The sequence below is a fragment of the Vicia villosa genome, linkage group LG7 (assembly GCF_029867415.1).
Source record: "Vicia villosa cultivar HV-30 ecotype Madison, WI linkage group LG7, Vvil1.0, whole genome shotgun sequence".
Classification (NCBI taxonomy): domain Eukaryota; kingdom Viridiplantae; phylum Streptophyta; class Magnoliopsida; order Fabales; family Fabaceae; genus Vicia; species Vicia villosa.
In genome coordinates, this window is record NC_081186.1 from 18,887,685 (window position 1) to 18,900,735 (window position 13,051).

Sequence of the window (13,051 nt, forward strand, 5' to 3'; positions counted from 1 at the left end):
AAATAATTTTTTTGTAATATCTATATACGGTCTAATAATTATTATTCTGTACAGCTATTAATTATTTCATTTTTTTCCAAGATAAACCGTTCGATTTCCCATCTCAAATGCATCGTATAACATATCTCTTATACTCTCACACCATATCTCTTCTACTCTTACACCATTTCCTTACACTTTCTCTTTCTCTTCTACCCACAGATCTATCTAGCGATTCAACTAATTTCAGAAGACTACCACCTAATAACGACGCCGCCATCTCAGAAGTTCTCTCTTTGATCATCGCAACCATCAGTCTCAAATCCAACACAAATCACTTCGTGTATATTTGACTGTGGATTTTCTTTTGTTCTACTGTTCTTCCATTGATTTGAAGTTTGGAGATATGAAAAGAGGGATTACAAATGCATCAAACATGAATTGAATGGAAGAGAGTGTAGAAGATTTGATTACACGTGATATCGCCGATGTTCTTTTGAAACATTAAACATCAAATTTACAAAGAAACATTAAACGTTAAATTTACAGTAATCCATTTTTTAATATTTAAACCCTAATTGATTTCTTATTCTAATTATTTATGTTATGGTTATGTTGATTGTGTTTCTGTGGTTCAATTTAGATATTAAGAGAAAAGAAAAAGTTATGCAAAAGGCCATTAGAGAAGCTACCAAGAGGAATGACATTGGCTTTGCAAAGGTTGTTTTTATTTTTGAGATGTGTGGTTATGATATATACATGTATGTTTCATATATATGTTCTCAGATTTGGGTATTTGTTGTGAGATGACAAAATTTGCTAAACGATTTGCAGGTAATCGCTCAAATATGGGTGCTTCTACTATGAGGTATTACTTCTACGAGTATATTGAATATATAGGAATGATCCTTTTATTCTCTATGTCTATGATTTGGTCCATGTTTTGTGACTTACTAATTACCATTAGTTTTGTGGCTATGCAGATGCATTTTGACTACAGTACTCTAAAGAAACACACTGTTGATGTTGTTTGTTCACCCTCTAATATTGAAAATGCTCACTGTAGCGGCAAAAAAATACTCGAGCGTAATCGCGCGCTTGAAATACAACAGAGTCGCCACCGATCTATATTTATTCCAAGAGGAAAGGGAAAATATCGAATAAAACCCACGGATGAAAAGAAAATGGATAAGATGGTCATTGCAACCAAATTTGGGTTCAGGAGTCGGTTAAGCAAGGGGAAGGTATTAGCACCCCTCACCTCCATCGTACTCGATGGGACCCATTTAGTTAGTTTTGTGTTTGAGTGTTAGCGTGATGTTTGCTTGCGTTCTTATTATGAGAAAGGAACAAAATTTTGATTTTTTATTATTGTGCTCGCCAAGACGTTTGTGTCTTGTGCCTACGTATTCCCTCGTGCAATGGGAAAGTTAGAGCAATCGTAGTTCGAGCGAAGAACCACGAAAAGTTGTTAATTGATTTTAGCGAGAGGTACTCGATCGCTTTCAAATGGAAATAATACTAGGCGCACATGGATATGGAATCACTACAAGAATGGATGACTAAATCAAGAGTAAGACGAGATTTTGGCCATCATCGCATTCGAGTGGAAGATATTCGATCTTCACATGTGGAAGTATGTTCTCATTTTGAAATTGAATAAGTGTCTCGTTTATAAAAGGAGATTTTTAAGATGAAAAAGCCATAAGGCAAAAAGGTTTGAATGAAATTGAGGTTGTTTTTTAAAGGGACATTTAGCAAAGGATTGAGCATAGGTGTTCACCTAGCGCGTCTTTACCCAAGATATTCAAAAGGATGCGAGCCCAATTGTCACTTGTTATCCATGTTGGTAAAGAGAGGGTATTGACGGACGTTTAGCAAAGGATTGAGCATAGGTGTTCACCTAGCGCGTCATTACCCAAGGTATTCAATAGAAGAGAGCCCCCATTGTCACTTGTTGTCCATGTTAATTAACGTATTTACGGACATTTAGCAAAGGATTGAGCATAGGTGTTCACCTAGTGTGTCTTTACCCAATGTATTCAACAGGGGAGAGCCCCATTGTCACTTGTTATCCACGTTGGTAAAAGAAGGTATTTGCAGACGTTTAGCAAAGGATTGAGCATAGGTGTTCACCTAGCGCGTCTTTACCCAAGGTATTCAACAGGAGCGAGTCCCATTGTCACTTGTTGTCCTTGCTTAATTAATGTGTTTTGATTCAAAAGATCAAGGTATTCAAGAGGTGTTCACTTCTTGTCACTTGTTCTCTTGATTTGATTAATGTATTTTAATTCAAAAGATCAAGGTATTCAAGAGGTGTTCACTTCTTGTCACTTGATCACTTTGATTTGATTAAGAAAACTTTTTATTTAATGTTTTAATCCAAAAGAATCGAGGTATTCAAGAGGTGTACACTTCTTGTCACTCGATCTTTCGGTATGGTTAAAAATATTTTTGTGATAAAGAAACTCGACGTTGGATCAAGAGATTTTTTTTAAACGACTTGGCATTGGACCAAGTTTTATTGAAAAGAAGAAATTCGACGTTGGATCGAGAAATTAATCTAATATTTTTGGTATTTTAATAAAAGAGGTAAAATCTAACAAACCTACATATTAAAAACATTTTTTTTGTGTTTTTTTATATCATAAAATTAAACTATACAATATTATAATATTAATATATATATTTTGGATATTATAAAATCTAAATCAAACAACTACTAAAAAAAGATTTAAAATAAACAAAGGATATAGTAAAGTAAATAATAAAATGGGCTTAAGAGTGACAGGGGGTGCAAAACTAAGGGGTTGCATAAGAGAGAAAAAAAAACTATACAGGCCAAACCAAAGGCCCATTTGGCCAAGTGAACAAAAAACCGGAAAATTCTTAGGTGCTCACGGACCTAAGAAATTGTTTTACACACAATCAATCACATAATTTTAATTAATTAAAAAAAAATTAACAATTTTCTCTCTCCTTCGTAATCTCAACCACCCCGTGAATTTAATTACAAACAAAATTAAAATTACTCTTTACTTATTGGTTGTGCCTAAGAATATAGATTTATGGTCGTGTCCATGCAAGAATGATCCAAAAAACCCCAGGTGTAACATGGGGATTCCGACTCCCTTACTCCATCTAGCCACTCAGTCAACTCTCTCAAATGTTTCCCAGTTTCACGCTCAAAGGAAAAAAACACGCTAAAATATAAAATGGAACAAACTTGACCCTATCTCTTCCTCACGGTTACTCTCTATCTCTTCTTCCACAATAAAACTCTCTTATCTCTCTCAGCCTCATCTCTGCTTCTCACATTAACACAACAACAATAAACGAGTCGCTCTCTGCCTTTCTCGATCACTCTAATCTCTCTCGCAGTATCTCTTAGATTTCTTTGCTCACCTCTCCATCGAACAACAAGAACAGAAATGAAAAAACCCTCACAACTCTCTCGATCTCGTTCTCTCTCGGTCGATTTCAAATTCTATTCTAACCAATCACAGCAAATGTTTGTTCCACACAGAGGGAGAGGATTCAAGCATAAACAACTTCAAACAATAGCAAGGCAACAATGAACAAATCATGGCAATTTGGATCAAACAAAGATGAAGCATGAACAAGATTTAGAAACGAGAACGAACCGACTCGGAATGTTCTCGGAGGGATGAATCCACGTGCTCTGAGTTTGAATCCGCGAAACTATACCTTGTGACGCGTTTGATGAGGGCATACCATATGTTGCTCACGAAGCCATCTACTGCTTACGAGTTTGAGACGTGAATGTTCGGAGATTTCTCTTACGGATGCGCTTCTGAACAATTGATGCAGCACGATCATGATTTCAATCAAAGGTTCGTGTGCAGTGATGATGATGAAGGTGCTATGATGTTGTTGTTTGGAACTTGTTGTGAATATTTTTGAAAGTGAGGTATGTGAATGTGAGTTTTAAGGGGTATGTTTCAAGAGGTTAAAGGGTGGTTTTCTGCAGAGGTTTAAGTGGTGAGCGGAGGGAATATATTGTGAGGGATGTGATGAAAGGTTTGGTGAGTTTTTGAATGTGGCCGTGAGTGAGATGAAGATTATGAGTTGAGGAGAGTATGGCAAAGGTTAAGTGAAGTCGTATGAAGGTGTGTTGAAGGCTCTGAGTTATTGAGGGATGAAAGTTTGAAGGTTTTGAAAGGTATTCGCGTTGTTGCGTTTTCTGCAGGGGTTTTTAGTAGAAGTTTAGGTTGAAAGTTCGAGGGAACTGAAGATTCTGTTAAGTGTTTTCTATGATTTTTGTGGCTGCCCCTCCCCATTGCTTGTGCTGAGTATCTGTTTATATAGGCTGAGATTAGGGTTTGAATCTCCATTTTGAGATGAAAATTGGGGGGAAAAGATGGAAGAGTTTTAACTTTTATGGTGTACTGTTTTTGTGCTTTGCAAAATGCAGGTTTGTGATGGCAACTTTGGTGAAATGTCTGGCTTGTTATTGCAGCAATTTTGGGACAGCATTGTGCAGGTTTTTTGGACTAATGTTTTTGTTGTTTTGTGCATGCTTCAAGAAGATGATAGTGATGGTGCAAAGGAACGTGAAGGACCATTTTTTGGTTACTTTTCTTTTGACTTGTACTCCCTCCGTTCCTTTTTAAGTGTCGTTTTAGAAGAATTTTTTTGTTTCTATTTAAGTGTCGTTTTATAATTTAATGTTATAATTTGTCATTTATACCCTTATTTTTTCCATAATTCCACCTCAAATTTTTCAATTAATTATTGGAAAAAGAGAGTGTATGATTGAATTTATTTGGAAAGAGAAAAATAAATAAGGGTATAATAGGAAAAGTAACTCTAATAATCCATTATCTTGGTTGAAGAGCTTTTTTGCTAAAACGACACTTAAAAAGGAACGGAGGGAGTACTATATACAAAGACAAAAATACAATAAAAGTAATAATAATAATAATGATAATAATAAAAGAAGTAAAATGGTTAGTAACAAATAATCAATTAAATAATAAAAAATAAAAAGTAAAAAGTAAAAAAAGACAATTGTTAGTAATAACCAAATTAAAGAATATAAGAATAAAAGTAAGAAATTAAAATTATAATGACCAAAAGAATTAAAATGAAAAGATATTAACTATTATATTTTTTAAAATTTTTATTTAAGAGTTAGTAGACATAACATGAGAAAACGCAATGATGCAAATGACATGAAAATCATAGGGTAAAAATTGGGGTGCGACACTCACTGTCATGGGATTCCTGTAATTTTGAAGGTTTGCAATATTTTTTGTTTATGTTGTTTGATTTAATTTATAAATTCATTGCAAGTGAAAATTAAAGTTAGTTTCAGGTTATCCTTAATGTTTTTAGTTGTGTCAGGTTTATTTGTTGGAGCGATTGAAAAACAACTTGGCTCTTTCAAAGTTCCATCAGTACCATAAAAGGATGAGTTTGATAGGTTGAAAGAGATGCCGACTTTAAATTAAAAGACATGAATAAAGCATAAATCTATCATATAAGAAAAGTCTACCATTTGGGCAATTCTTAGGCTATCCACATCAGCAAATCACTCCACAAAATTCCACATCATTCCTCTGTATTGTGTGCTGCGGCAGCAGTTATAAGGGGTGGAAGTTTAAACCTCTCAACCTCTCATGATCTTGCGGTTACGGATTCTTTGCTTTCTCTGGCCATCCATGTTCCAAACTGCTTAAGGATTAAAATGGCTTGCATCCATTCTGATACTATCAAAAACCAAACATCCTATAAAAAATATAGCTTTGCTTCTATCGATTTTAATTTTCTTTGTAGTAAGGTTTTATCTTTCCAATATCAATTCCATTTTTGATTTTGTGTATTCCTATTTTGTTTTCAGGTATTACAAATATTCTCTTCCTTCTTCTATTTGGTGTTTTTTTTTGTCAAAAGTTTTCATCGAAGCAATTTTCAAGCGGTCTTCTGGTGGTCGAAAAACATGGATCTCCCTTTTGATTTTGGTTCTGGTACTCCATCCTTCTTTCGCTTCTGTTTCGTTTGTGTGGTATTATGTTGTTGATGATGTTAACAATGTGTTGTCAAAATACAGAGCTTTGCACCTGATCTATAAAGTGTTTGATGAAAGTTCCAAACCAATCTCTCTTATTTTTTCCTATTAGCGATGCATCTACATCGTCATCTCGAGTTATGCGGATTGATTGGTTCTTTGTAGTATTTTGATTTTCTTTATGCTTTGAATTTCAGGTGGCGATTCGTTTCGATTTGGGTTTCTCTTATTAAGCTAATTGTTCATAAACGCTAGACAGTCAGAGAGGAATTTACTCGAATGGTAATCTGCAATTAATCTATTTTCATCTACGGTGGATATTTAAGTTCTTATATTGTTTAATTGGTTTGATTTTATGTTTTGCAGATTTACGGTTAATCTGCGGCGTCGGATCAGGCAACACAATTGCTCGATCTGATCTTATGTTTGTTTCTGGTACCGAAAAGTATTTTAATTAGTTTATGTAATTGATGATTTTGTGTGTTGTATGTAGGTAATTTTGTAGTAAAGTCGCTGCAATGTTTGACAGCGATGATGATAGTAGTGTGACTTCGTCGTCGACTACTCGAACTGATCTTATGTCTGTTTCTGGTACCAAAGATGTTCAATTTGATCGAGTCAGTGCTATGCGAGATTTTTGAAGAATTTGTTACTCCTTTGGATGAATCAGTTGCTAGAAGTACCTCTATATTTCATAAATGCATAATACATAGGGTGTAATGGGTTTTCCTGAATGAAAAACAATTAGGATTTCTACTCATGGTGAGGAGTTTACATATATTCTATTCTTTTGAATTTCATTTTGGACTTTGATATACCTTTCACTCTTCAAAATTAGGATTTCTACTCATGGGGGAACAACCTCTCCCGTTCGAGGATCATGCAATTCCGGCTGCTGACGATGACGAGGACTACACTGGCGGCAATGATGCCATGAATAAATTGGAGTGGTCGGATTCCAAATTGTTGATATTTTTTATCGACTCAAATGATAATGGGGTAAGTTATCTTTTGATTAGCTGATGTAAAGAAATTTTGTTTTTTATGCTTTGGTGGCGGCAAAGAAATTGCACAATTGATTAATAATAACAAAACTGCTTTGGAATAGCAAAACTAAGAAGACCATGTCAGGCTGTGTTCCGTCACAGATAGTTGGCTTGACCAGGACAACCATGATAATGGGATTGAATTCAGAATGACGTTGTTCTGATGGCCGCTCCGGCTGCGTGAGCCGTATATTGCTTACAATACTATTCCTTATACATTGCTTGCTTGAACTGTGATTGAGTGATGAATGTATTGTCTTTACGCCATTTGATGGTAATAAAGAAATTTCAAAGGTTTGTTTCCTCATCAAACTTCTCATCAGCACTTAGAGATGAGACGCCATTTGATGGTAATAAAGACACTTCAAAGGTTTGTTTCCTCATCAAACTTCTCATCAGCACTTGGATATGAGACGCCATTTGATGGTAATAAAGAAACTTCAAAGGTTTGTTTCCTCATCAAACTTCTCATCAGCACTTGGAGATGAGACGCCATTTGATGGTAATAAAGAAACTTCACCATCTTTTCTTCCGACTTGACGTCTTTGAAAGAATGTCATATGGCCTCATGATCTTTTGAGGGGCTAATGACTTTGCTTGAAAGCGGACGAACTATTTTCGGGACGAAAACCATCATTCGTCGACTTATGCCGGGGAATTAACAAACTGTTTTCCTAGGAGGAAAACTGCCATTTGTCGACTGCTAGGGGAATCAAACTGTCTTCTACTGAAAGAGACTGCCATTTGTTGACCCTGCCGTGAAAAGAAAGTGAGCAAACTGTCTTCTGCTGAAAGAGACTGCCATTTGCTGACTTTGTTGAGGAATCTTTAAGCGAAACGAACTGTTTTCATGAGGAAGGCTGCCATTCGTTATTTCTGCCCGAAAAAAAAAGAGTGAACTGTCTTCTGCTGAAAGAGACTGCCATTCACTGACTTCGCTGGGGATCATTTGTCGATCCGCTGGGGAAATTCCAAATTATTTTCTTTGACGAAAAGTGGCATCTATTGACCCTGCTGGGGAAATACCAAACTGTTTTCCAGGAGGAAAAACTACCACTTGTCAATTATGTCGGGGAATCTGAACTACTTGGACAAGAAAACCGCTCATCGACCCTGTGGGGAATTCCAAAATGCAAAATAGACTATCTTATCTGAAGAAGATTGCCGAGTGTCGCTCTGCGGGAGAATCTCGGCTGGGGAACTCCAAAAGTGAACAAACTATTTCTTTAAAGGAGATTGCCATTTGTTGACTTGCTCGGGGAGATCCTTGTGTATGAACCGTCGTCTTGAAGAAGAAAGTTCTCTCACAACTCGCAGGGGAAACTCGGGTACATGTCTCAGTGACTTGGGCACTAACATGATCGAAGACTAACTAGACTATGCTAATTATGCAATTATGATGTAATGTATGCATGAAAATTATAAAATGTAAAGTGAATATGAATAGAATTGTCGCGGATGTGAAATCTTGGGATACGACTTGAATCTTGTTGATCAGAAGATGTCTTCTTCTTGAGAGATGCACTCCGTTGGTGATACCTGGTTATCAGTTGCCCGCTATTTTGAGTGACATGGTTTGAAGTGAAGATCTGTTATCGGGAGATGTTCGCAAAGCGACCTCATGGGGAAATCTAGGTTCCCGGAGTCTTAACCGTTCTCGGAGCAACTGTTTGCATTCTTCCTATTGTTTGTAATCCATAGCAAGAAATTTCACCTCTATTATTATTGCAAGTAAATTCATTTTATTTTATGAAAACATTTCGTTTCAAGAAAATGACTGTTTAAATTAAAACGCATTTTAAGAAACTGAAAAAGACTCGATTGCAAAGAAAGGCACAAGGCTCAAATTATTATTTATGGAATGGTAACCAGCCAAATGCTTGATCCCATGGAGTATTTACAAAGTTGGAAATTGGTAATTTTTGGGAAAAGGGCTACGATGAAACGTGACGACCGTTATCTTTCCCTTCCACTCTGAATTGCGCTGTATTCGTGCTTCGTAGAAGATGACCTACTGATGATGAATACTCCGCTATGGACTTTGAATGATCAAGTTTGTCCTAAACACAGTTACTTGCCATTTATCCCTAACTTTTGCGTAAACTACCCCTTTCGGGTATTAAGTCTACCGGGATTGATTATATATATTTTTTATGTCTCTAACTTTTGCCTGAATCGCCCTTTCGGGTTTTCGATTCACCGAGACACTCTTTTTTGCCTAAGCCGCTCTTTGCGAGTTTTCAACTTAGCGAGCTGTTCTTTTATTTATTTAGGCGAAGTATTTCTTGACTGCGTCGACGTTCACAGGACGGGTGAATTCTTCTCCATCCATAGTCGTGAGTATTAAGGCTCCTCCTGAGAAAGCTCTCTTGACCACGTAGGGGCCGTCATAATTGGGAGTCCATTTCCCTCTCGAATCTGTGAGAAAAGATTGAATCTTTTTGAGTACAAGGTCGCCTTCTTTGATTGTGCGAGGTCGAACCTTTTTGTCGAAAGCTTTCTTCATTCTTTGTTGATATAGCTGTCCGTGGCATAAAGCTGTCATGCGCTTTTCTTCGATTAAGTTCAATTCATCGAATCTGCTTTGACACCACTCGGCTTCTGTTAATTTTGCCTCTATCAAGACTCTCATTGATGGGATCTCAACCTCTATAGGTAAGATTGACTCCATGCCATATACAAGGGAGAAAGGAGTTGCTCCAGTCGAAGTACGTACAGATGTACGGTAACCATGAAGAGCAAATGGGAGCATTTCATGCCAATCTTTGTAAGTGATGACCATTTTCTGAATGATTTTCTTGATATTCTTGTTAGCTGCTTCTACAGCTCCATTCATCTTTGGTCTGTAAGGAGATGAGTTGTGATGCTCAATCTTGAATTCTTCACAAAGCTCCTTCATCATTTTGTTATTCAAATTTGACCCATTGTCAGTGATTATCCTGCTAGGAATGCCGTAGCGACATATGATATGATTCTTGATAAATCTGACGACAACTTGTCTTGTGACGTTTGCATACGAAGCTGCTTCAACCCACTTGGTGAAATAGTCTATGGCTACCAAGATGAAGCGATGTCCGTTGGACGCTTTCGGCTCGATCATTCCAATCATGTCGATTCCCCACATGGAGAAAGTTCTTGATGTCGTGATACCACGGTTTGTCGTCGATGATTGCTTCTATTGTGAACACATGAGCGGGCCTATCCAGGCGCAGAACATCAATCTGAGGAATGTCATTCCAATGATTTATCCTAATCATGGAAGAGAGTGTGGCTAATGCATCAGCCAAGTTATTTTCTTCACGAGGAATGTGATGAAAATCTACCCTGTCGAAGAATGGTAACAATCTTCTCGCGTAGTCTTTGTAAGGGATTAGTCCAGGTTGGCGTGTTTCCCATTCTCCTTTGATTTGATTGATGACCAAAGCAGAATCTCCGTATACATCCAAGTGTTTGATTCTTAGATCTACGGCTTCTTCGAGACCCATGATGCAAGCTTCATACTCGGCCTCATTGTTTGTGCATTTGAAAGTTAATATGGCGGTAAATGGAATGTGGGTACCCTGAGGTGTAACAATGATTGCCCCAATTCCTCGTCCATAAGCATTGACAGCTCCGTCAAGGATTAAGCCCCACTGGGATCCTATCTCAGGTCCTTCGTCTGGTAGTGGCTCATCGTAATCTTTCATCTTGAGGTACATAACGTCCTCGTCCGGAAAGTCAAAACTGGTTGATTCATGACCATTGAGTGGGTGGTGAGCCAGGTGCTCAGCTAGGATACTTCCTTTCACGGCTTTCTGTGCGTGATACTCAATGTCATATTCTGATAACAGCATCTGCCAACAGGCAATTCTCCCGGTTAAGGCAGGCTTCTCAAAGATGTACTTGATCGAATCCATATGAGAGATCAAACAAGTGGTATGCCGAATCATGTACTGGCGGAGACGCTTGGCAGCCCAGGCCAAAGCACAACAGGTCTTCTCGAGCATGGAGTAGCGGGATTCATAGTTAGTGAATTTCTTGCTCAGGTAGTAGATGGCATGCTCTTTTCTTTTCGTCTCGTCTTGCTGTCCAAGGACACAACCCATGGAATCTTCTAAGACGGTTAAGTACATTATCAAAGGTCTCCCTTCCACTGGAGGAGACAAGATGGGTGGCTCGAGCAGATATTCCTTAATGCCGTCGAACGCTTTCTGACAATCGTCTGTCCAGACGCAACTTTGATTTTTCCGTAGAAGTTTGAAAATTGGAGCACAAGTTGCTGTCATGAGATATATGAATCTCGAGATGTAGTTCAGACGTCCAAGAAATCCTCTAACTTGTTTCTCGGTTCTGGGTGAAGGCATTTCTTGAATTGCCTTGACTTTGTCTGGATCCACTTCAATTCCTCGTTTGCTGACGATGAAACCAAGGAGTTTTCCTGAGTAGACACCAAAGGTACACTTGTTGGGATTCAAGCGAAGCTGAAACTTCCGTAAGCGCTGAAATAACTTTGTTAGATTCTGTATGTGATCTTCCTCATTTTCTGATTTGGCAATCATGTCGTCCACATACACTTCCACCTCCTTATGCATCATGTCATGGAAAAGTGTAGTCATTGCTCTTTGATAAGTCGCCCCTGCGTTCTTTAGTCCAAAAGGCATAACGCGATAGCAGAACGTGCCCCAGGGGGTGATGAAAGCTGTTTTCTCCATGTCTTCAGGTGCCATTTTGATCTGGTTGTATCTTGAAAATCCGTCCATGAATGAGAAAACTTTGGATTTTGCTGTACTGTCCACCAACATGTCAATATGCGGTAACGGAAAATCATCTTTAGAGCTAGCTTTGTTCAAATCTCTATAGTCGACGCACATGCGGACTTTTCCGTCTTTCTTAGGAACGGGAACAATGTTAGCTAACCACTGAGAGTATTCTGAAGTGACGAGGAAACCAGCGTTGATCTGCTTTTGAACTTCCTCTTTGATTTTCATAGCCATCTCTGGATGAGTTCTTCTCAATTTTTGCTTAACCGGAGGGCATTCTGCTTTTAATGGTAAGTGATGCTCCACTATACTGGTATCCAACCCTGGCATATCCTGATAAGACCAAGCGAAGACATCTGAAAATTCTTTGAGCAGCTGTATCAAACTCTCTCTGATCTCTGAATTGAGCGAAGCTCCAATCTTAACCTCTTTTCTGTTTCCATCGGAACCAAGGTTAATGATCTCTAGAGGCTCATTGTATGGCTGAATGGCCTCTTCCTTTTGTTGAAGTAACCGTGAAATTTCCTTTGATATTTCTTCGTCTTCTTCTTCCTCTGCCTCGAATACAGGAAACCCAAAGCTTGGAGAAGTCATACGGTCGCACGTTTCAATGGGGTATTTTATGATTAATCTGCATATGTGTGATAATTTTTATTTAGACAACGAGGGAAGACTCGGTATATGCAGTTAATGGTATTTTTGATGTTTTTTAAGGGTTTTTTTAGGATTACCAATTTCTGAAAAAAAGAAAAGGAAAAACTAACGAAGGAACAAAATGACATTTTTATTTATTGACAGTCATTTCTTGAAACAAAGACCCTATAAAACAAAACTCTATTGCTTTGGGCGAAGCAAGGAGGGACATTTTCCTAAGAAATAGTAAAATGCAAAGCCCTATGAAACATCTCTTCACCCTGGGCTATGGTGAGAGGACAAAATAACGGTGAAAGTTCCTACTTAGGAGTGCGAACAACAGTTGAAACTTCAACAACTGTCCAATAGTGGCGAACCCCATTGTGCACTAGGTAATCTGGAACCTTAGGCTTAAGCTGGCCTGTGGTAGGTCTTGATTTACCAACCACTGTCTTTGCAACACTCAGACGGTGTTCTTCTACTTCAGCAGACTGAGCAGTGCGAGCATACCCATTTCCAAGTGGAGTATGTCGATTTTTCTTTTGAGGAAACTTCCAATCTTCTGAATGGAGAGACTCGTTGTCGGAGACACTTTCGAGATCATCCTCTTCTGTATTTTGGTC

The 13,051-nt window shown here is 38.0% G+C and overlaps 1 long non-coding RNA gene across 1 annotated transcript; it reads left to right on the forward strand.

The window, feature by feature from the left end:
* The first annotated feature begins 6,086 nt into the window (after positions 1–6,086).
* On the forward strand, positions 6,087–6,601 carry LOC131617001 (uncharacterized). The gene is made up of 2 exons (XR_009288383.1): positions 6,087–6,292; positions 6,377–6,601. It is a non-coding gene; the product is annotated as an uncharacterized LOC131617001 (long non-coding RNA).
* Positions 6,602–13,051: the final 6,450 nt, after the last annotated feature.